Genomic DNA, 23,783 nt, shown 5'->3' on the forward strand with positions numbered 1-23,783 from the left:
AGCTCTGTTGGTGGGGAGAAAAGGGTGGGGGATCACTTGTGTGCTGTGTGGAGTGGCCCTGCAGTTTGGCCTTAAAGCCACAGTGGCCAATTTAATGCAAAATGGCCTGTTTTTAGGGGGTTTAAAGGAATACTATCGATTCACCTATTTTTTTTTTTCAATTGACACAGGAATTGTTTGGGAAGTGCTGCTAAGTACTGGTGTATACATTTTAGTAGCAACTTCTTTGTTTACTGTTAGCAAAATACCTTCAAACTTTACTGACACCAAAACTGACTGCTGACTGATCCACGAGGAGAGGGGAAATTCCCCTCACACTTGATCAGTTAACTCTATGTGTAACTCTGAGTGTGACAGAGAGAAAGCTGCAGCTTCTGTGTCCTGTGTTTCTGACTGAAATGTCTGAAGAGAGCAGAGGAAATGTAACTAATTGTCACAACTTTTCATACTGTTTTTGCTTTCAGAGTTTGATATGTTTGATATTTGCTTTCTGTAGTCTGATATGCAACTCTGGCTGTGCATTGAAGCAGATACCCCTTCTACAATTGATTTGTCCCAATATAGCTAAATCCTACCCTCAATAAATTACAGTTTTTGCCTCTGATATTTAACATGAAAAGTAGAAAAATGTTTATACAGCTACTTAGACATTATTTGCACACTGTCATTTTAGAACACTTGGGTATTGATAGTATTCCTTTAACACTGAGGTCCTCAAGAGGTTAAGGACCACAGGCTTACATCCACCCTAGTGACCAGGCTATTTTTTACAATTCAGTGCTCTGCAGCTTTAACAGCTCACTGCAGAGCCATACAACTTAGCAGACAACTGGATCTCCCTTCCCCCCCTTTTCTGCCCACCAAAAGAGCTTTCTGTTGGTGGGCTCTGATTGCTGCTGCAAGTAGTATTTTTTTTTTTTTTTTTAAATCAATTTTCATACTTTTTTTAAATATTTTTTTTTTATTTTTTTTATTTTATTTTTACCCTCCCAACCTTCCTCTCTCAGTCCCTCCCCCTGAGTTCCAATCAGTGATCACCTCTCATAGGCATCAGCCTATGAGAGGGGATTACATTGTGAGCCAAAGCTGTCCCCTTACAGCGCTGAGCATAGATTGCAGCACTGTAAACAGTAAAAAAGCTGTTTTTTTCTTCTATCAGCCTGCTTGCCGTGATCGCAGGCTAGCTGGCTGTTTACATAGCTGAGCTCTGTAACTAATGCGGGGATGTGCACGCATCAGCGCATGTGATCCCTAATCTCTGCCCACCGCTCTTGACGCCATTTGGTGTTCCTGGATCTGCCACCATCCCAAAGCTTGGTGTTTGGTGGTCGGGAAGGGGTTAAAGGATACCTTATTCCTAAAAATATGGCAAAAATGATGCCCCTTGTGTGTATGGAGAGGGACACCTCACTTGCCCCGGTGTCGGCGTCTGTTTTGCTGCAATTGCAAATTACTAGGCAAAATTACTATAATGCGAAATTGGTGCTCATTACTAGAAATGGATATGTAAAAGCAGCACAGCTTAATTTCACTGCCTTCGCTACACATCCCTAATATTAAAGCCCACCCTGCGACTCTATGGGCTTGATTCACAAAGCGATGCTAACCCAGTTAGCACGCCTAAAAGACTTTGGGCGTGATAACTAGGGTGCTAACTGGGTTAGCACCACTTTGCAAATCTGATCGCGCGCAAAGTCCAGCGCGCAAAACTTTGAAACGGCGCATCGTGGTGCGGCAAAAACGGCACACTCGGTGCGCTTATGAGGTCGCATGGGGTGCACCTTTAACGTCGCATGGGTACGACCCATTTGCGCGCGGGACTTTGCGCGCGATCTCTACTTATCACGCCCAAACTGACTTTAGGGGTGATAAGGGGCTTTTCACAAGCATGCTAACAGTTAGCTCCGCTTTGTGAATCAAGCCCCATAGCATCTCATTTGACAAGAACCTATTTCTAGGGACTTATTATGTATTGCTGGATAGTGTAATGGTTAAAGGACTTACGAGGCGAAATTGCTAAAAAAAAAAAGTAAATTACCTGCCTCATCTTTTATGGCACGGAGGACGCCTTCTGCGCCCTCCGTGCCGATCCGCCGGGTCCCCCCGCTCATTAGCCCCCCGGGCCGGCTGCCGACCCCACGGCCCGGGTCGGGCTCTCCTGCCTCTCGCAACATGGCCGCTTCCTCTGGCCGCGGCTGCGCAGTCCGCCTGGCCGCGAGTGCGGCTGCGCAGCTCTAGGGCCAACACCCCCGATCCACGCTACGTAGCGTGGATCAGAGGGGTTGGCCCTAGAGCTGCGCAGCCGCACTCGCGGCCAGGCGGACTGCGCAGCTGCGGCCAGAAGAAGCGGCCATGTTGCGAGAGGCAGGAGAGCCCGACCCGGGCTGTGTGGTCGACAGTCGGCCTGGGAGGTTAATGAGCAGCGGGACCCGGCGTATCGGCACAGAGGGTGCGGACGGCGTTCTCCGTGCCATAAAAGATGAGGCAGGTAATTTTACTTTTTTTTTTTTTTTTTTTTAGCAATTTCGCTTCGTAAGTCCTTTAAAGGGGAACTTCAGCCTAAACAAACATACTGTCATTAAGTTACATTAGTTATGTTAATTAGAATAGATAGGTAATATAATTTTTTACCCACCCTGTTTTAAAAGAACAGGCAAATGTTTGTGATTCATGGGGCTGCCATTTTTGTCATGGGGGCTGCCATCTTTTTGGTTTAAAGGAGGTGACAAGGAGAAAGAGACACAGTTACAACTGTCCTGTGTCCTGATTACCCCTCCCAGCTGCACACGCTAGGCTTCAAATGTCAAATTCAAAATTTAAAAAAAAAATGTTTGCACCAAAACAGCAGAACGAGAGCAACAACATCAGAAATCTCATCATGCTTTGCACAGCATCAGGGGAAAAAAGCCCGGGCAGTTGTCTTCTGTGCAGCTAAAAATGAGGCTTGTATAAAAGAAACAAAGTTCTGATGCTGTGAAACTGTTAAAGAAACACCAAGCCTTTTCAGTGCTGCTGAGTCGATTTTTAGTCTGGAGGTTCACTTTAAGGGCTCTGCCTCTGACATAGGAGACCTGGGTCCAAATCTCGACTGTTCAGTAAGCCAGCACCTATTTCAGTAAGGAGTTTCTTGGGCAAGTCTCCTTAACACTGCTACTGCCTACTGAGTGCGCTCTAGTGGCTGTCTCGCAAGCGCTTTGAGTCTGACAGGAGAAAGGCGCTATACAAATACTGCCATTATTATTATTACTGTTTAGACATACAGCTCAATCAAATGCACTGTAAATCTCAAAGGTACCACAGATGAATGAGCATTAGGGAATGGATCACAGTCTGTTATGGTCATACATGACAAGTGAATAAGGCTAGCCTAGACAAAATATAATCAAACATTAAAAATATCACTTCTATTCAACAGTGTGAGAGAACGCGGAAAAGCCGCCGCGTGTGCTGGCGGCAAGGCTGCTGATTCCACGTCCAGCGCGGCGGTTTGTCCGCAGCAGCGTGCGTCTGTTGTGGCTGGGTCTGTTAGTTCACACAGTTTGAGGAATACGCACGCGCGCGCTGAGAGGCAGAACCTTTATGACCAACAAGGAGGGATCAGCTGACCAGGTCGGTCAGCTGACCTCAAGGCAAGTGGCTATTGGTTGATCGCTGATGGGTGGCGCCGGAGAGCGCTGTCCTATATATAGTCACTGCTGGCCAGTTTCAGGTTGTCTGCCGTTGCGAACACTTACGTGGAAGCACTCAGACCTTAGTCAGATCCCACAGTGTGTTTGAACCAGGAGGACCTGGGAATTCACACTGAGCCAGATTATTTCTGTTTATCTTTGTGCTATTTATTATTCAGACTAGTTCCAGGGTGTAGAGACCACGGACCTCACACCCAAGACTAGGCATTGTTGATATCTGTTATGACCTGCTGCTTTTCTGACTATCCCTCTGCTTTCTGATTCGTTACCTTTGCATATCTGATTATCTGTTGCCAACCCTGTCTGCCTTGGATACCGAATCAGCCTTCTGTCTCTGTACTTTATCTGACCGTGTGTTGCCGACTTGGCTTGCCCGACCTCGAGAGCTATCTCTCTCCTCAAGAGATAGTCTCCAGACCTGCTAGTGACATCCACCTTTCAGGTGTCACTCACTCATAGGTCTTTCCTACCTTCAGCCTGGGACTCCACCCCTTTGGAGGTCTCAGGCTGCTGGAAGGTTTTTGCTCTTCTCAAAAAGCAGTATTGCCCATACTGCCAAGACCACCTGCTCCTCGGGTTGTCTCACTCAAAGTCATTACTGTTGCACCAAAACACTCACATTACATAGGTTAGCTATATCTGTATTATTGGTGATTCTGCAGATCATTAATAATCAGATATATATCTGTATTCTTGGTGATACTGCAGATCACCAATCATCAGATTCTCTGTGTGCTGACACCGATCGTTACAAACAGCAGTTATTATTTGAGTAACCAGTAGGTGGCAGAAAAGGACAATAAATAGGAAAGAACTCTACTTGAACCTACTCTTTACACAACCCTACATAATTTATTACCTGAGACCAGAGCTAGTACAAGAATGCCAGACGAAGCATTTCTTCAGATGATCGAGGCATTTCTTCAGATCGTGCTTTCTGTGTACATCTGTGCTGTATTTTTTGTATTTCTTATGTTTCTGCATGTGCTGTTCGATATTCATAATTTGGTAACCATGTATGTATGCTAATTACACCAGAGAGAAAATGTGTGCATCAACCAAGTGAACCTGACAAATCTGGCTTTGCAAATTTGGCCTATTGGCTAATCACGAGACATTGCTCATGCAAATATGCATTTGCTTTCGCATGCCTAAATATGCAGGGTCAAAAACCAAAAACGCAAAACAATCGCCCTGCGGGAATTAGTTCATGCTACATAGCACTATCCAGGGGCGCCACGAGGAGGCTTCCCATTGCCCCCATACAGCCGGGGGGGCGCGGGGGTCCCAGGCTCTCTCACCGCCTGGAACCCACACAGCGGCACCCCAGAGGGGGAGGCAGGGGGGTGCAGGCGATCTCCCCAGCGTGGCCAGCGCCGGGAAGAGCCGCCCGCACACACCTCCCAAGATTAAAAACAGGCACTTACCTTAACGTCCATTGCGTTCTGCTATATGCGCATAACCTGGGCGCGACACATAAGGGGAGGACAGGTGCAAACGGCCTGCTCCAGGGCTCTCACCTCCTAAAACAAGCCATTCACCACTTGCCTCCAAAGAAAAGAAAATGCAATGCTAATTACACCAGAGAGAAAATGTGTGCATCAACCAAGTGAACCTGACAAATCTGGCTTTGCAAATTTGGCCTATTGGCTAATCAGAGCCTGGGGGGGCCACGCAGCCCCCCCCCCCGGTTGTATGGGGGCATTGGGAAGCCTCCCCATGGCGCTCCTGGATAGTGCTACATAGCATGAACTAATTCCCGCAGGGCAACCGCTTTGCGGTATTGGTTTTTGACCCTGCAAAGTTTGACATGCGAAAGCAATTTGCATTTTTGCATGAGCATGTCTCATGATAAGCCATTTTAGCCAGATTTGCACAGCCAGACTTGCAAGGGTTAAGCTTGATGTTGAGCACGCATACATTTTCTTGTAGTTAAACCATGTATGTATGTAAGGTTAAAGCGGAACTAGGCTTTTCAAATATATTTGCACCTTAAAGGAAACATAAGATGTGAATAATTGGTGTATTTATACTTACCTGGGGCTTTACCAACCCCATGAGATGCATGGGCTCCCTCGCCATACTCTCCTGGTGCTCCATTCTTTTGATCTTGTAGTTGGAATTTCTTATCAGTGAGGGTCACACTGTAGTCACTTCCTGTCAGGACTGAGTCAGCCACTTACATACCGGATATTTAACTCTTTCAGGCAGAGAAAGAAAAAAAGGAACGCAGCATAGTTATTTGTGTGCTAGGCACTGTACATACCCAGGTCTATCTCATCATGTGACATGTCACCTCGGGTATCCTTTAAGATTCCCATTAAAATGCATTTAGAAAAAAATATATATTTAGCATAATGTACCACCAAAAGAAAGCCTAATACAGGGAGTGCAGAATTATTAGGCAAATGAGTATTTTGACCACATCATCCTCTTTATGCATGTTGTCTTACTCCAAGCTGTATAGGCTCGAAAGCCTACTACCAATTAAGCATATTAGGTGATGTGCATCTCTGTAATGAGAAGGGGTGTGGTCTAATGACATCAACACCCTATATCAGGTGTGCATAATTATTAGGCAACTTCCTTTCTCTTGGCAAAATGGGTCAAAAGAAGGACTTGACAGCATCAGAAAAGTCAAAAATAGTGAGATATCTTGCAGAGGGATGCAGCACTCTTAAAATTGCAAAGCTTCTGAACGGTGATCATCGAACAATCAAGCGTTTCATTCAAAATAGTCAACAGGGTCACAAGAAGTGTGTGGAAAAACCAAGGCGCAAAATAACTGCCCATGAACTGAGAAAAGTCAAGGGTGCAGCTGCCAAGATGCCACTTGCCACCGGTTTGGCCATATTTCAGAGCTGCAACTTCACTGGAGTGCCCAAAAGCACAAGGTGTGCAATACTCCGAGACATGGCCAAGGAAAGAAAGGCTGAAAGACGACCACCACTGAACAAGACACAGAAGCTGAAACGTCAAGACTGGGCCAAGAAATATCTCAAGACTGATTATTCTAAGGTTTTATGGACTGATGAAATGAGAGCGAGTCTTGATGGGCCAGATAGATGGGCCCGTGGCTGGATTGGTAAAGGGCAGAGAGCTCCAGTCCGACTCAGACGCCAGCAAGGTGGAGGTGGAGTACTGGTTTGGGCTGGTATCATCAAAGATGAGCTTGTGGGGCCTTTTCGGGTTGAGGATGGAGTCAAGCTCAACTCCCAGTCCTACTGCCAGTTTCTGGAAGACAGCTTCTTCAAGCAGTGGTACAGGAAGAAGTCTGCATCCTTCAAGAAAAACATGATTTTCATGCAGGACAATGCTCCATCACACGCGTCCAAGTACTCCACAGCGTGGCTGGCAAGAAAGGGTATAAAAGTAGAAAAAATAATGAAATGGCCTCCTTGTTCACCAGATCTGAACCCCATTGAGAACCTGTGGTCCATCATAAAATGTGAGATTTGCAAGGAGGGAAAACCGTACACCTCTCTGAACAGTGTCTGGGAGGCTGTGGTTGCTGCTGCACGCAATGTTGATGGTGAACAGATCAAAACACTGACAGAATCCATGGATGGCAGGCTTTTGAGTGTCCTTGCAAAGAAAGGTGGCTATATTGGTCACTGATTTGTTTTTGTTTTGTTTTTGAATGTCAGAAATGTATATTTGTGAATGTTGAGATGTTATATTGGTTTCACTGGTAAAAGTAAATAATTGAAATGGGTATATATTTGTTTTTTGTTAAGTTGCCTAATAAGTATGCACAGTAATAGTCACCTGCACACACAGATCCCCCTAAAATAGCTAAAACTAAAAACAAACTAAAAACTACTTTCAAAAATATTCAGCTTTAAAATTAATTCGTTTTTTGGGTTCATTGAGAACATGGTTGTTGTTCAATAATAAAATTATTCCACAAAAATACAACCTGCCTAATAATTCTGCACTCCCTGTAGGTGGTGGAACAAACAAGATATAGATCACTTTGTTGTGATCAGTAGTAATAAAGTTATTGGCGAATAGGAGGAGCGCTAAAATGTGAAAATTGCTCAGATGCATAAGGTGAAAATACACTGAAGGCTGAAGTGGTTAAGGAAATCAGAAAACTGAAAAACACACAAAAGAAAACTTGTAGGCAGAAAAACTTTGTGGGTAACTCCAGCACATTGCCAGCAGCTGTATGTTGAGTCTTCCCTGCCTAGTGAAAAGTTGAAATCCTAATTTAAAAGCATTATCATAAAGAAAAGTTCCTTTCCCTTCTTATGTTCTCAACCCATCAAATTCTGAGGGTGCCCATACATTACTTGATATTGCAACCTGATCAACCTTCCGATTTGATAATTGTATCAAATTGGAAGAGAATCGGTGCTGCACCATGGCTGCTCAAATTGCCTTTCAGTCAATTTTCGTTCAAAATCGGGAATGGCAGAAAAATCTTAGTGGCAAAGACTCGATTGGGTGTGCGACATAACTTCTACAATACATTAGCTAAGACCACACTCTGAATATGCAGTTCAGTTTTGAGCAGCTACTGTATACACAATAGGAATTTTCTGAAACTGAAAAAGTAAAGGAGAGTACAACTAAGTTATTAAGGGCCCTGTTGCAATTCGAGGAGATAAGAAGCTTTAAAACATGCGAGCTTCTTATCTCCTCACATCGCTCAGAATTTACCGGCAAATTAAATTGCCAGTTTCACCTGATCGATTTCCTTGCGTAAAGGAGCACAACTCAGGTGAGTACTAGGTACTCGCTGAGCGATGCTCCTTTGTAGTGAGCGATGTGGAGCGAGGCATTTATGCCGTGGAGCTGTCCTTCAGCACCACAGCACTGCTGCCTCTGGGAGATGCACTCGCATCTGTCGCAAGAGCCAGCCTTTGCTCTTACCCGCCATCCGTCGCCTCATGCCGCTCGTTGCTACCCGCGGGACCTTCTCTCCTGCCACCGTCGTACTCCTTTTTTTTTTTTTTTTTTTTTTTTTATGGGACTCCCAGCAGAAGCATCTTTGAATCTCCCGCTGGGGCTCCCCTTTCGTCCACTAGGTGGCCCAATGAGAATCATCCTGATTGTAATTGGACCAATGAGAATCAGAATGATTCTAATTGGGCTACCTAGTCGACAAATGCAGAGCCACGGCGGGAGACTTAAAGATGTTTTGCCGGGCTCCGAGAATACTCACAGAGACAGAGATGGAGGAAGAATGAGCGGGGGAGTGATGTGGGACATGCGGCGAGACGGGAATGGAGGAGGTATGTTTTTTTTGTTACACTTTAAATAGGTAAGGAGGTAACTGACTCCTTTACCTATTTAAATCCCTGGCATCTGGGGTGTCCTTAGTAAAGGAGGCTCCCAAATGCCAAAAGCAGCTTGCCGACACCGGCAATAGGACTTACACCTATGTTTGGCAGGAAGCATCGCTTCCCAGGGGGTGAAAAATGCAATTGCATAGGCGGCAAGGAACTCATTGGGTGATTATATCGCCCAAGCGAGTTCTTTACTGCCCCGGGGAGTGTTAAATGCAATTGCATTAGGTGATGTTACTGGTGCCTAATCTAAGAACTCGCCAGCGAGTTTGGTAATTGCATAGAGCCCATGGACCCATATGTAATTATGACGATAGCGCGCACAAAACGCTAGCGTCATCGTGGTAAGAGTTATCACGGCTTTGTGAATCAAGCCCCTTGTCATAAAATTCCTTTTAAATCATCGGCATGCAAGACAATACTCAAAATAAATGTTATAGTACTTTTTCAATTCTAAAATACCTAAAAAGTTTCTTAAATAGAATATGAAAATTATCTCCTAGGACCTAGGAGATAACTCAGGTGAAAAAAAACAATTGCAATTAACTTCTCCTGAGTTTTCTCCTTGGAGAGTGTTGGCTTCCAGTTACAGACATTAATATATTCATGTCTTAACAGAATTCTAAATGCAAGATGTTATAAAAATCTAAAAGTGGACATACACTTATTACACTTAAGAACCACAGCTCCCTGCATGCCCCCATAAAGGCATCACAGCACCCAGTATGCCCACATAGAGGCACCCGAGCTGACTCTGCCTGGGACACATCTGGGGCACCCCAGAATAGATTTGGGGCACGTGCCACTGATCTTTTGGGCTAGCAACGCCCCTGCCTAAACCTAACCTCCCACTAGCTTTAACCCCTTTCATGCAACCTAACCCTAGCCTAACCTCCCTTAGGTTTACCCCTTTCATGAATAAATCTTGTTTCTAGTGTCTCGCCCTAACTTCCCATTCTCAACACTAGCCAACGAATCTATCCTTTCCCTGCCTTATTTCCTCACGCTGCCAAAACCTTGACACTATCCCTAATACCCACTTGCCATCATTTTCACCTCCAACGCTGTAAATCCAAGTACCAGTTTATAAAATCTTACTAGTCAGTGGTTTAGCACCCGAATTAAGTAACCTTCAAGCAAAAGCATAATAGCCAGTACAATGAGCAATTGCTCCTAAATGAAGTACCCCTTGGCCATCAACTTGCTCGCAGCCACTAATGTAGGCTAGGCAACTATGTAACCACTAAGTGTGTGTGCCTACATCTAACATGTTCTAACATATTCCCCATATATAACATGTTCTAACATGTTCACCAGCTATGGCTGCAGACTTTTCTCTACCTCAGGGTGAAATGAGGAGCAGAGCATACACAGGAGGGCTACCTCCATCTCATAAGCTAGAATGATAAGTCAGAATGCTAATGTTCATCTTTATGGTTGCATGTATCTTCTACCCGATGTTGGATGAGATTACTTCTGGCTTGTAGCTGAGTAGAGTCTTTCAGAAGAGCTTTGGTCTGAATGTCTGAATAGCTCTCAAACCACCTATTTTAAAATTCACTGGATCCAACATGGCTGCCTAATTTGAAATTTCCCTCTGGTTCTGATTGGCTGAAATTTCTGTGCATCAATCTTTTTCAATACCTAAGCCATAATATTTTTTGTTTACAAATTCCTTATTTAACTCATCGGCGGGAATTAATTAGGCTACGTTCACATCATGACACACATGTCGCCGTGCAATTGGAATACACCCTCTGCGGCTACGCATTGCGCTGCTGATCCCATCCATTACAGCGAATGGGTCCGAGCTGCGCTTGTGGGCAGAACGCATGCAGCAGTATGCAAGCGCGTCATATCGCATTGTACTTCTGCGCAGCGCCTATGATGTGAACGACAGAAGTGCTGTCTGTGCCCTTCTGCCGTTCTTGCGTGTTGCACACCATATGCGATTCCAAATGCGCATGGAAGCACGTCATGATGTGAACGAGGCCTTATGTAGTTTGCGATATTTACACAAACTGACAAACACATTTGCTTATCAGGTCAATTTGACCAGTGTTGCTTGCGAATTTTTGCCAAAGGCATTTTTGCTTTTAAGATTTTTCCATGGAAATGTACCAAAATGTTCACGTTTTTTGCCCAAATATCAATTTCTAAAAACAACTGCAATATTTGAAATGTACTTTTAGTGAAAATTAATAAGTGGTAATTTCTTTTTCCATGCAGCACTATTGACCCAGGAACCAGCTAACTAACAACCAATCAGACAACAAACAGCCCCTTGAGCTTACGACCAGCTCTCTGACACAACACCATCACATCAACATACAACAAAATGTGTATATATATTGAATTGCATGACCTAACTAAGATGTCAGAGAGGAATCCATAGATGATTACATACTCTGTACAGAGCAGTTCTGTACGGTAAGCGTTATCATGCCTTGATATTTCTGCCATTTGCTAATACAGTGGCTATGGCTCTGTCTTGTCACATTTACTTAGTGGTCTCTCACGTGGTTTGGTGCACTCTGGCATCATGTGTGGGCGGGCTGTTATGTGGCGTAGTAGGGGGTAGCATGTGCAGACAACTGAGGATTGTTCTCAGTTGCACTGGAAGACGTGGCCCAGGCACCTATATTTGCCAGTTGTTTATGATGCAGGCACAGACAAGAAGCTTTTTAATGGTCACATGAGTTGTAGGCACAAAGACTACAATGCAAGTTATGTGGAGGATGGTGGTGTCACGCTGTCATTAACCCTAGAGGGGAATTGACAGATATGGTTGATTGGAGGACTTTATTGCATCTGGACATCATCCACTATTGTTCTGGTTGTGTGCTCAGCCAAAAGTCTATGTGGCTGGCACAGCTACAACCAGAAATCCTTGATGTGGGCACGGTTGGCCACCATTGTTTGTGCTTCTCCTGTGACCGGCAATATTTGTCAGCTCCAGTGTGCATGATGACGTATTACATCTACTGAACATTTAGTAAAATAGTCTGGATGTAACATTAATGGGAACCTGAAGTAAGAGGAATACCAAGGCTGACATCTTCAAATAAACAATGGTAGCTGCCTGACGTGTGTGCTGATGCTCTGACTCTAATACCCTGGAGCGTTGATAGGACCCTTAACATGGGTGTGGCCATGCACCAGAATGTGTTTGGTCATGGGTGGAGCCATACTTACATGAACTTAAAGAGGAACTTCAGCCTAAACAAACATACTGTCATTTAGTTACATTAGTTATATTAATTAAAATAGATAGGTAATATAATCTCTTACCCACCCTGTTTTAAAAAAAAAACAGGCAAATGTTTGTGATTTCATGGGGGCAGCCATCTTTTTGGTTGAAAGGAGGTGACATGGAGCATGAGACACAGTTCCAACTATCCTGTGTCCTGATCATCCCTCCCAGCTGTGCGCGCTGGGCTTCAAATCTCAAATTCAAAATAATAATAAAAACAAATTAGCGCCAAAACAGCAGAACAAGAACAACATCAGAAATCCCATCATGCTTTGCACAGCTTCAGGTAAAAAAATGCCCGGGCACTTTGGTGTGGTGGAGCTTAGCTTCTGTGCAGCTAAAAATTAAGCTTGGGTAAGAAAAACAAAGATCTGATGCTGTGATACTGAAACTGAGAAACACTAAGCCTTTTCAGTGCTGCTGAGTAGATTTTTAGTCTGGAGGTTCACTTTAACAGCGGTCTACATAGTCTTGCCCAGTACAATGTTGGCTGAAGCCCCCTCTTTATTAATACAAATAATAATAATTTTAAAAAATGCAGCGTATCTTATACATAGGCAACTAGGCAGAGTTACCTGGCTTCTGTGCTGGCTAGTCTGGCTTTCTACTGGTCGGGATGGCCTGCTACGAGGTTATCTGGCAGTTCCCCCCCCCCCCCCTTTCCCATAGCATTCCCTGACCTTATAGTGGACCTCCCCCTTGCTTCCAGGGGTCTCCCTCCCATTGAGGCACCACAACTGCCAGCATGCCACCATAGCAGACCCACAGCTCTGCATGCCCCCATAAAGGCATCACAGCACCCAATAGGCCCACATAGAGGCACCATGGCCTACATGGGGCACGCTGGGTGCTGTAATACCATGCTGGGTGATGTGTAATGCCATGCAGGGTGCTTTGGTGCCTCTATGGGGAATGCTAGGTACTGTGTGGTGCCATGCTGGGTACTGTGGTACTTTATCTCTGCCTGGGTACATCTGGGGCACCCTAGAATAGATCCGGGGCACTTGCTACTGATCTTTGGGGCTAGCAATGCCCCTGCTCTGGCCCTGATGGAGCATCCAGATCAGATGCTGTGACTCCGGTGAGACTACACTGGCTGCATGTTTGTTGCAGGTCTGTGACTCAAACACAACTAAAACCAAAAGCTCAGCATGACAGCCAGGGGACTGGCACTGTTTATGAGTAAGTGAAGATGGCAGCCTCTGTATTCTTCTCATTTTAGAATCATTTTACAGTCTAAACTAATGAGAAGCAAATTAGTACTGGATACTCTACTAGGGTTGATTGTCCCATCTCAGACTCAAATACCACACCCAGAGATGAATTAATGTAATGGGGCCCTAGGCAAGGTAGCAGATTTGGGGCCCTCTTGTGGTCAGTTTGGTAAGCTGAAGAGGAGCGCTTACACTACCATATCGCCATGTACTGTATGCACGCTGGACGTTTTAAAGCACTTAATTCCACAAATTTAAGAATGTAATGTGATTTCTGCCTTTTAGAGATTAAAACACAACTCTGTGAAAACGACATAATTTTGGTGGGACTTTTGCCATGGATGCCCCTTCGGCATGCCGCGGTCCAGGTGTTAGGCCCCTTGAGACAACTTTTCCATCACTTTTGTGGTTATAAACAGTCCCTATAGGTTTTAAAATTCTCCTGCCCATTGACGTCTATGACGGTTCGCCTGTTCGCGATCCTTTGCGGAAAATTTGTGTTTACGTACCAAAAATTTTGCTACATCACTAGCCAGTACTGCACTGCGCCTGTTCCCGGACACGGGTGCATGATGAGGGAGCATGAGCGGCTGGACTGTGCCTGCGTTGACTGGCCCCAACTAAAGGCCAGATTACAGAGGATCCAGGTGGTGTAGGCCCAGGAGGGCGGTGAGGGAGCGATCAGCCTGGAGGGGGCTGGAGGAAGCCCCAGGTATGTATCATCATTTTTTAACCCCACTCAGGTGCACTTTGAGTAGGATTTCCCCTGTTTTTATTCAGTGTTTTGTCTCCATTGAGGAGATTGCATTTTCCTGTTCTTGGTAACCTAACAGTGCTCAGTGTGTAGACAGGTTATTCCAGTACTCTTACCCCTTCCCCTTTTTACCAAAGTGACTCATCTGACACACAGGTTTATGTTTTATAATTACAATTTAAACTTACAACAAGGCTAACCGCTGTCAGAGAGCTAAATGATGGCAAGTGATTCATCAATTTAATTCCTCTTTCAACATAACCACAGTAGACAAAAGCCTAAGTGAACTGTAAATTATGACCATAATCTTTACACGCTCTCTCTCTCTCTCTCTCTCTCTCTCTCTCTCTCTCTCTCCCCCTCTCTCTCTCTCTCTCTCTCTCTCTCTCTCTCCCTCTCCCTCTCCCTCTCCCTCTCCCTCTCCCTCTCCCTCCCTTCCTCCCCTTCATAATACAATAGTATAAGATTTGTAAAGCATTTTTCTCCCATAGAACTGAAAGTGCATAGATATGTCTCAAATCAATATAGTTGCAGGGTGGACTGTGTTACAGAGGAATTAGTTAGGTAGTTATAAATGCCAGACCAGACAGATGGCTTTTCAGTTTGGATTTAAAGTGAACCTGAGATTAAAAAAAGAGATATACATACCTGTTGGGACCAATCAATGCACGTGCTACCGAGCCATGCATGCTAAGTTCCCTCCGACTGGCTGAATTACCGGGCCGCCTAGCGGAGGATCCAAGCAGCCTAGGGGGGCAGCGAGGGACCGATGAGCCTGAAGGGGGCTGGAGGAAGCCCCAGGTATGTATACTTTGTTTTTTCTTGATCTCAAGTTTACTTTAAATGCTTCCAGGGCTAGAGATGTCCATCATGTCTTGATTGGGTGTGGCAAAGCGTTCCGCTGGTGCAACCGACCTCGCCAGGTCGGGTCCTGGGTCGGCTTCTTCTGCGCTCCACCGCACGGGTCACGTGGTCCCTCCGACGTCATCAGGACGGTACTGCGCAGACACAGAACTACTGCGCCTGTGCAGTACCGTCCTGATGACATCGGAGGGACCACGTGACCCGCATGGTGGAGCGCAGAAGAAGCCAACCCGAAACCCGACCTGGAGAGGTTGGCTGTGCCAGCAGACAAGACCAGGAGCCACCAGAGCTGCGGCGAGGGCACAGGACGGCTGCCACGGGCTGGAGGAAGCCCCAGGTAAGTGGTTCTTTTTTTTTTTTTTTTTTTATAAGCTTGGATCACTCCTTAATGCCTAGTACACACCATACAATTTTCTGTTAGATTTTTCTGTTGGATTTTCTGTAATGCTGGGGATACACGGTACGTTTCTGAACCGTGTATCGACCAGCTGATACTATTCAGCTGGCCCCGATCAAGCCGCTCGACCCGCGCCTGCTCGATTCCCGCCGGCGGACAATGGCAGGGAATTGAGCGGCTGATAAGGATCGCCGGCAGGGACGAGCGGGAATCGATCCGCGCGGACGAGCGGGGACGCGGCTGGAGTCGATCTGGCGGCTAATCGGCCACCGGATTGACCCATCTATGCCCAGCATTAGACTTTCTGTAATTAGATTGTTTTCTGTAAAGTACTGGTAGAGCCTGACCATTATCTCTGGTGCATTGTCTTCGGGTTATCTCCTGCTGAGTAGAACGATGCTTTATTGCTCGGCAGATAGATGGTTAGATAGATCATTTCCAACATGTTGGAAATTATCTATCTGGCAGGTAAATATAATGCTGTAAGTACACGGTACGTTTTAGTGCCGTGTATCGAGCCGCTGGCTTGATTACTGCTCGTCCCCTCGCGCCCGGAACGATTCCCACTCGTACCCGCGGGCGGCTTCTTATCTTCCGCTTCGTTTATTCTTTTGTCCTGCCCGCCGGTATTGAGTGCGAAATCGATCCGGCAGGGTATCGGACACGTCGGATATTATCAATCGAGCCATCAGCGGCTCGATTGATAATAAAAAGCGTGCCGTGTATTTACAGCATTATGCTGGGTTTACACGATACGTTTTTTGCGTTCGATTCGGCGCGCCATTTATTAGCCATCGATTTTCTGCTCCATTCTCTTATCTTCCACTCGTTTTTCTTATCTTTTTTCCATTGTCTTCTATAAGAAACGAATCAAGCGGAAACATCGGACATGTCGGAATTTTATCATCGAAGGCATCTATCGGAATGATTCTTACAACAAAACGTTTTGTGTAAACCCAGCATTATAGAAAATCTTACAGAAAATTGTATGGTGTGTACTAGGCATTAAAGGTAGCCATACATCTAGCAATGATGGGCAGATTCGACCAAGAGACAAGTCTCTCTCTAATTGAATTTGATTAGAGAGAGATCTGTTGGCTGCCCATACACCGCAGTCCGATTCCCAATCAATTTCATGCTGAAACTGATCAGGAATTGGCCTTGTGATGCCGCATCCGACCACCTCGCTGCCCCAACGCTATCCCCCTAATGTTAAATGTCCCCGCCCAGTGCAAGTTATACATTACCTGTCCGTGACCTCTGCACGTTGTTGCCTAGTAATGTGGCCGCGTGTGTAACGCCTGACGTCATACGCGTGCCCTTACTAGGCAACCAAGTGGGGTGCACGGCGTGCGTCCGGAGTCAGCGGAGGCCGCGGACAAGTAATGTGTAACTTGCACTGGGGGGACATTAAACATTAGGAGGATAGCGCCGAGGGTTTCGTAGCACTTGTCGATCACCCCGGAATTGCACACCTCTACAGCCGTGCACCCGATCGAGCAAGTCGGCCCTACATCTTGCAGCATGTGCGATCGACATATGCAACCAATGTCGGCCTGAAATGCATGCGCTTGGCGGAACAGATTTTCATCCAATTCGATTATAATAATTGAATCAGATGGTCGGTCGGCGCCAAGTCAAATGATGTATGCCTACCTTTAGTCTTGCAGATATGCATAAACAAAGCAGAAAATGGTCAGTGCAGATTCAGAGACCGTACACACTCTCAACCAAACCCCGCGATTGTCGTCTCATTTTGGTCTGTTGGACAACAATCAGATGTGTGTACGCATGGCAAATGATTAGATGAGCAACTGATAACAGGCGGATTGAGGGATCCATCTGTTTGATCAACTCACACAACTGTTGGGCTGACACTGTGCAGTTTGCCATGTGTATACAACATTGTTTGAACGACGCACTTGTTTTGAATGCGGCCATGAGTTTTGTTGTGGGGTCAGTCGTGTTGTGGTGTTGGTCACGCACTTTGTTGGATGTGTGTACGTACCTTTAGCTGAGCAAGCGGCTTGGATGTTTGCACACATAAAGCACCTTTATCTTATCTCTGCACTAACCTTTTCCTTTTCACAGCATACCCCATCTTAAGGCTCGTCCACATGTCCAACAAAAGCACACGACCAACCCGAAGACATGACTGACTGCACAACCAAGCGATTGCATGACTTGTATTTTCTGCACACCAACCAATTGAACGACCAACTGATTTGCATACTGCGCACGCAAACGGAAACACGGACTGCGCGATACGGCCGCATTCAAAACAAGTACGCTTTGTTCAAACGACTACGTGGCCAACTGCACAATAACAGCCCAACAGTCGTGTGAGTTGATCCGCCAGTTGCATTGCGCAAACCGCCTGTTATCAGTCGCTCGTCTAGTCATTTGTAACACGTGCACATGCTCAGCTATTGACCAACAGACCAAGTTTAGATGATAGTTGGGCAGAAAAGTTGTACATGTGTATGAGCCTTTAGGGGCAGTAAAAGATAACATTTGCATTAAGACAAGTAGCTGCTGCTTTAGGGAATAATTGGAGGAGAATGTTGCACAGTTTTGATGCAGTTTGATACACTTAAAGGGGAGCTGAAGAAAGAGGTATACGGAGGCTGCCATATTTATTTCCTTTTAAACAATACCAGTTGCCTGGCAGCCCTGCTGGTCTATTTGGCTGCATGCTTGTTCGGGGCTATTCTTGTCAGATCTGACCATAATGTCAGAAAACCTGACCTGCTGCATGCTTGTTCGGGGTCTCAGGCTAAAAGTATTAGAGGCAAAGGATCAGCAGGCTAGCTAGGCAACTGGTATTGCTTAAAAGGAAATAATTATGGCAGCCTCCATATCCCTCTCACTTCAGTTGTCCTTTAAAGAGACTCCGTAACAAAAATTACATCCTGTTTTTTATCATCCTACAAGTTCCAAAAGCTATTCTAATGTGTTCTGGCTAACTGCAGCACTTTATACTATCACAGTCTCTGTAATAAATCAACTTATCTCTCTCTTGTCAGACTTGTCAGCCTGTGTCTGGAAGGCTGCCAAGTTCTTCAGTGTTGTGGTTCTGCTATGAACTCCCCCTTCCAGGCCCCTCTATGCACACTGCCTGTGTGTTATTTAGATTAGAGCAGCTTCTCTCTGCTCTATTATCTTTTACAAGCTGGATAAATCGTCCTCTGAGCTGGCTGGGCTTTCACATAGTGAGGAATTACAGACAAGGGCAAAGCTGTTTGCAGGAAGAAAAGAGCAGCCTGAAACTTCAGTGCATGAGAGATGCAGGGGGAAAGAAACACACAAATGATCTCTTGAGATTCAAAAGGAATGCTGTATACAGCCTGCTTGTGTATGGATGTATTTTCTATGTGTGGACATACTGTACATCAACCTACTTCCTGTTTTGGTGGCCATTTTGTTTGTTTATAAACAAACTTTTTAAAACTGTTTTTAACCACTTTTAATGCGGCGGGGAGCGGCGAAATTGTGACAGAGGGTAATAGGAGATGTCCCCTAACACACTGGTATGTTTACTTTTGTGTGATTTTAACAATACAGATTCTCTTTAAAGCAGTCCTTACCTTCTTTGCAAAATAATTTAATCCTTCTTTCCAAACCTTCTTTCTAATCCTTCTTTCCAATCCCCCAACTATTCAAGTACTCAGAATATGATCCAAGCCGGTTCAGAGAGGCCAAGCCTATTCAAGATCGGTATCACTCTGAGACATACAAGGATGGAGATGCTTGGAGAGAGCCCTTTAGGATTATAGAACCAAATTGCCTCCTGTTCCAGCAGGCCCACGCACTGCAGTCTCTTCTCTCCACCATTATAAGATTGTGCAAAGGCGCTAGCCCTATCATACCGACTGTGACTCTCGTTGTGATTCCTGCTTCAGAAGTCCCTGGTACAACGATGCAAACATCTTGCACAATAACCTCGGCAACAACCTCTTTACTAACCTGTTATTTAGGCTCCACTATCGACTCTTTGGATATTTCAGCCACATGTTTCATGTCTTTGGTTTACTATATGGAGTAGATGTTCCTGCAAACTATCAAGAATTGTACATTTCCCAAAATTTAGAAGCTCAGGTGATCCTGGATTGCATGTTCCCTAAGTCTACGGCTGATCCACTAAAATTACATTAAGCTGCCTACTGGCCCATATCATAACATAGTTGGCTTTCTGTCAATATAGTCAACTTCACCTTGTTCTATCACAAGGACTAGTGGACACACAGCAAGAATTTTGTCTGTCAGTTTGTCCTGCCTGTGCAAATCAATCCCTGTAAGAGAACAAAGTGTCACTGACCACCCTGACAGCTATGTTGTGATATGGCCCTGTACAGGCATGCAACCCTTTGGACTCCTCCTAGCAGATAGTTGATTACAGATGCAGTTGGTTTTCTGCAAAACCTACATTTTTCAGGCTGGGTGCACTTATAACATAACATGAAAGGCTGCGTTTTATGTCATGTCTTCATTTTATGTTGTGTGTGTGCGTTTTTGCTGCGTTTGTGTTTTTTGCCGCAGATGCATTTTTCAAGTGTTTTGCGTGCGTTTTAATGCGTTTGCGTTTCGCATATACAAAATGCATAATCGTTTTGTATATGTTTTTCATGCGTTTTTATATTTCCATTTATGGAAATTACTAGGAAGGCAACAGGAAGAAGAAATTTTTTGAGGGGAAAAACGCATATAACAACGCATGGAAAACGCATGAAAAATGAATACCATTGCATTCCCATTGACTTTCATTATGTGTGTTTTTGATGCGTTTTTGCATATTATACAACAAAACCAGCATTTTTGAAAACGCACGCATATAAAGTGCATATGCGTTTTTATATTTGTTTTATTCCTGCGGCCCATAGACTTCTATTAGCGGCAAAAACGCAGCGTTTTCCACAACGCTAGTGTTTCTGCTACGTGTGCACCTAGCCTTAGTGTTCTTCATGATCTCCATAATCTACAATATCTTCTTCTTCCACACTATTCATAATCTTTTTTGAAAGCTCTCATTGATATCCTCCCTCTTTTCCTTTTTGAATTTATTAAGATTATAGTTTCTATATATAATGGCCTATACATGCTGCAATGGTATAACTACTGGGGTAGCACACCCTGCTGCAATGGTAAAACTACTGGGGTAGCACACCCTGCTGCAATGGTAAAACTACTGGGGTAGCTCACCCTGCTGCAATGGTAAAACTACTGGGGTAGCACACCCTGCTGCAATGGTAAAACTACTGGGGTAGCACACCCTGCTGCAATGGTAAAACTACTGGGGTAGCACACCCTGCTGCAATGGTAAAACTACTGGGGTAGCACACCCTGCTGCAATGGTAAAACTACTGGGGTAGCACACCCTGCTGCAATGGTAAAACTACTGGGGTAGCACACCCTGCTGCAATGGTAAAACTACTGGGGTAGCACACCCTGCTGCAATGGTAAAACTACTGGGGTAGCACAGCCTGCTGCAATGGTAAAACTACTGGGGTAGCACACCCTGCTGCAATGGTAAAACTACTGGGGTAGCACACCCTGCTGCAATGGTAAAACTACTGGGGTAGCACACCCTGCTGCAATGGTATAACTACTGGGGTAGCACACCCTGCTGCATTGGTAAAACTCCTGGGGTAGCACACCCTGCTGCAATGGTAAAACTACTGGGGTAGCACACCCTGCTGCAATGGTATAATTCCTGGGGTAGCACACCCTGCTGCAATGGTATAACTACTGGGGTAGCACACCCTGCTGCAATGGTATAACTACTGGGGTAGCACACCCTGCTGCAATAGTATAACTACTGGGGTAGCACACCCTGCTGCAATAGTATAACTACTGGGGTAGCACACCCTGCTTGAGGCCCTTCCTTCACTCTGATCCAAGGGCCCCCACAGCATTTACCGTGTACCAGCCATCCTCTTGCCAAATGCAAGGTAGCGCAGCAGAGCACTGTACTAGGGGTGTAGCAACGGGTACGTGTATTAAAGGCGACTGGAAATGTGGGTGCATATTAGGGCCGATAGTAAAATATTTTTATTTAACACCGATATTTTACTATTAAAACGTAAAATATCAATATTAAATACCGATATTTTCTATGGTCAAACCTAACCCTTCTCCTACCTAGCCCAGAGCGACAGCCGGAGCAGCGTGTTCGAGCTGAAGGTCTCCGACACGTCGGGTGGGAGAAGCAGCCACAGCTGATGTCAAGGGGGTGCTGCACTGAGAGCATCCGCGCGACTCCTCGCATCCCAGTGAAGGACGGCATGGCTAGCGGGTAGATGACTAAGCAGCTGTCAGACAGGAAGTAGTGTGGAGACTGGAGACTTTATATGATCCAGTAAGCATCAGCAGGCCAGGTACTCTCTCAGTGGGAGATGGATGACTTATCTGAACTTGCCCTGGACGCATGCAACAAGTGAAGTAAATGGGCGCCGAACACCAGCATAGGCGGCAATACAAAAATAGTGGCATTTGGGCGCCTGCTATGCCCTATACATAGCGGGCGCTGTTTCAATTTCCACTATGGCGCCCAAAGACCGCTATTTTCTATTGGCACCTATTGCGGCGCCCATTTAGTCCACTTGCACCATGCGCCCATTTTCCTGCTCCGTGTAGCAATAACTATAGCAGCTGCTGGTGATACTTAATGTATTCACCATTAAGTTTCTTGTGTTTCTCCACCCTCTGACTTTGTCTCAGCCCATGAACTATGTGCTCTGCTGATTGCATGAGAATGTAAATGGCCCAATTAACTTATCTCCATAGGGTAGGGGCAGGTGGCATTGCTTAAAAGTGCCTCTATCTGAGGGACCCATGAAAGTTTTGCAATGGGGCCCCATGATCTTTAGCTACGCCACTTCACTGTACCTTCTGAACTGGGTCCAATCTACTTTCATTAATTCTGTGTCAGTCACCATCATTATCTTGACAAGTTTCCTGTACATGTGATGAAGGAAGCCTTAGGGCCTGTTTCCACTACACGCAGATTGGGTGCAGAATGAATGCAGAAAAACTGACTCCAATGAATGCCTATGGGAAAATCTGCATCAGAAAAATCGCGTTTAGTGGAAACAGGCCAATAGACATTCATTAGTCAGTTTTTCTGCATCTATTCTGCATCCAATCTGCGTGTAGTGGAAACCGGCCCTTAGCCCCATACACACGCTCAACAGCGGTCTTTTATGCAGCACAATTATTAAACAACTTTTGTTGTGAAACAAGTTGAAACAACCAGAAAAAGTTTTTTGCTATTGTTCAAACAACTGATAAGACATTAATCCAACAGTTGAGCGTGTTGAGCTCGTATATGAGGCTTTAGAAGACTGGAGGTGACGGACCACCCTGGTGACTGCTGACTCACCCATCCTAAAGCTGTACTGGTGTGAAGCAATGACTTGCTCTATGACTATAAATCTGCAGTTAGCAAAGCACAGCATAACATTACATATTCATTCATAATGCATGGTAAGTAATTCTGCAACATTTCACTAGAAAAGCACACACAAAAACACACCCTCATTCACAATACAAGGCAGTTCAGTTTTGTACTCACCACAGAATATGTTGGTGCTGCATAAATAATAACCTTCATACATGTGCTTATGAGGCTTTAGGCTGCCATACACAGGATATTACTGCAAAGCAAATTTGCAGCCATTGGGGCACCACGGGGTTCTTTTTGGATCGGGTGCTTGGCAATAAGCTAGCCGAGCACACGGGGTGCTAACTATAGGGTGCTGTGAGATTCTTTTTTACCTTGACTTTTGGTATCGAGATAGCCAAGAATACAGAGTGGTGGTGACAGCCAAATGGATTGGTAAAGAGTTTTGCTATACTGTAGCTGAATTCATATAGCGGCGGGATGGCTAAACGCACCGGTTTGTATTAGGTGTGGAGAGAGTGGAGGTTAGTGTTAGGGGTGGAGAGGGAGGTTAATGTTAGGCGTGGAGGGGGGTGGTTATTGTTAAAAGTATAGAGGAGGTAATTGTTAGATGTGGAGAGTGGGGAGGTTTGTGTTAGAGGTGGAGAGAGAGGTTTGTGTTAGGCATGGAGGGGGGTGGTTAGTGTTAAAGAGACTCTGTAACAAAAATGTCATGCTTTGTTCTACCATTCTACAAGTTCCTAAACCTATTCTAATGTACTCTGGCTTACTGCAGCACTTTCTACTATCACTGTGTAATGGATTGCGGAGACACCGCCGCGCGGACTGACAGCGGGGCGGCTGAATCCGCGTTCAGTCCGGCGGTTTCTCCGTGGTGGCATGCATCTGGTTTGTCTGAGCCTAGTAGTGCACACAGATG

Source organism: Hyperolius riggenbachi, chromosome 7 (genome assembly GCF_040937935.1).
Source record: "Hyperolius riggenbachi isolate aHypRig1 chromosome 7, aHypRig1.pri, whole genome shotgun sequence".
Taxonomy (NCBI): domain Eukaryota; kingdom Metazoa; phylum Chordata; class Amphibia; order Anura; family Hyperoliidae; genus Hyperolius; species Hyperolius riggenbachi.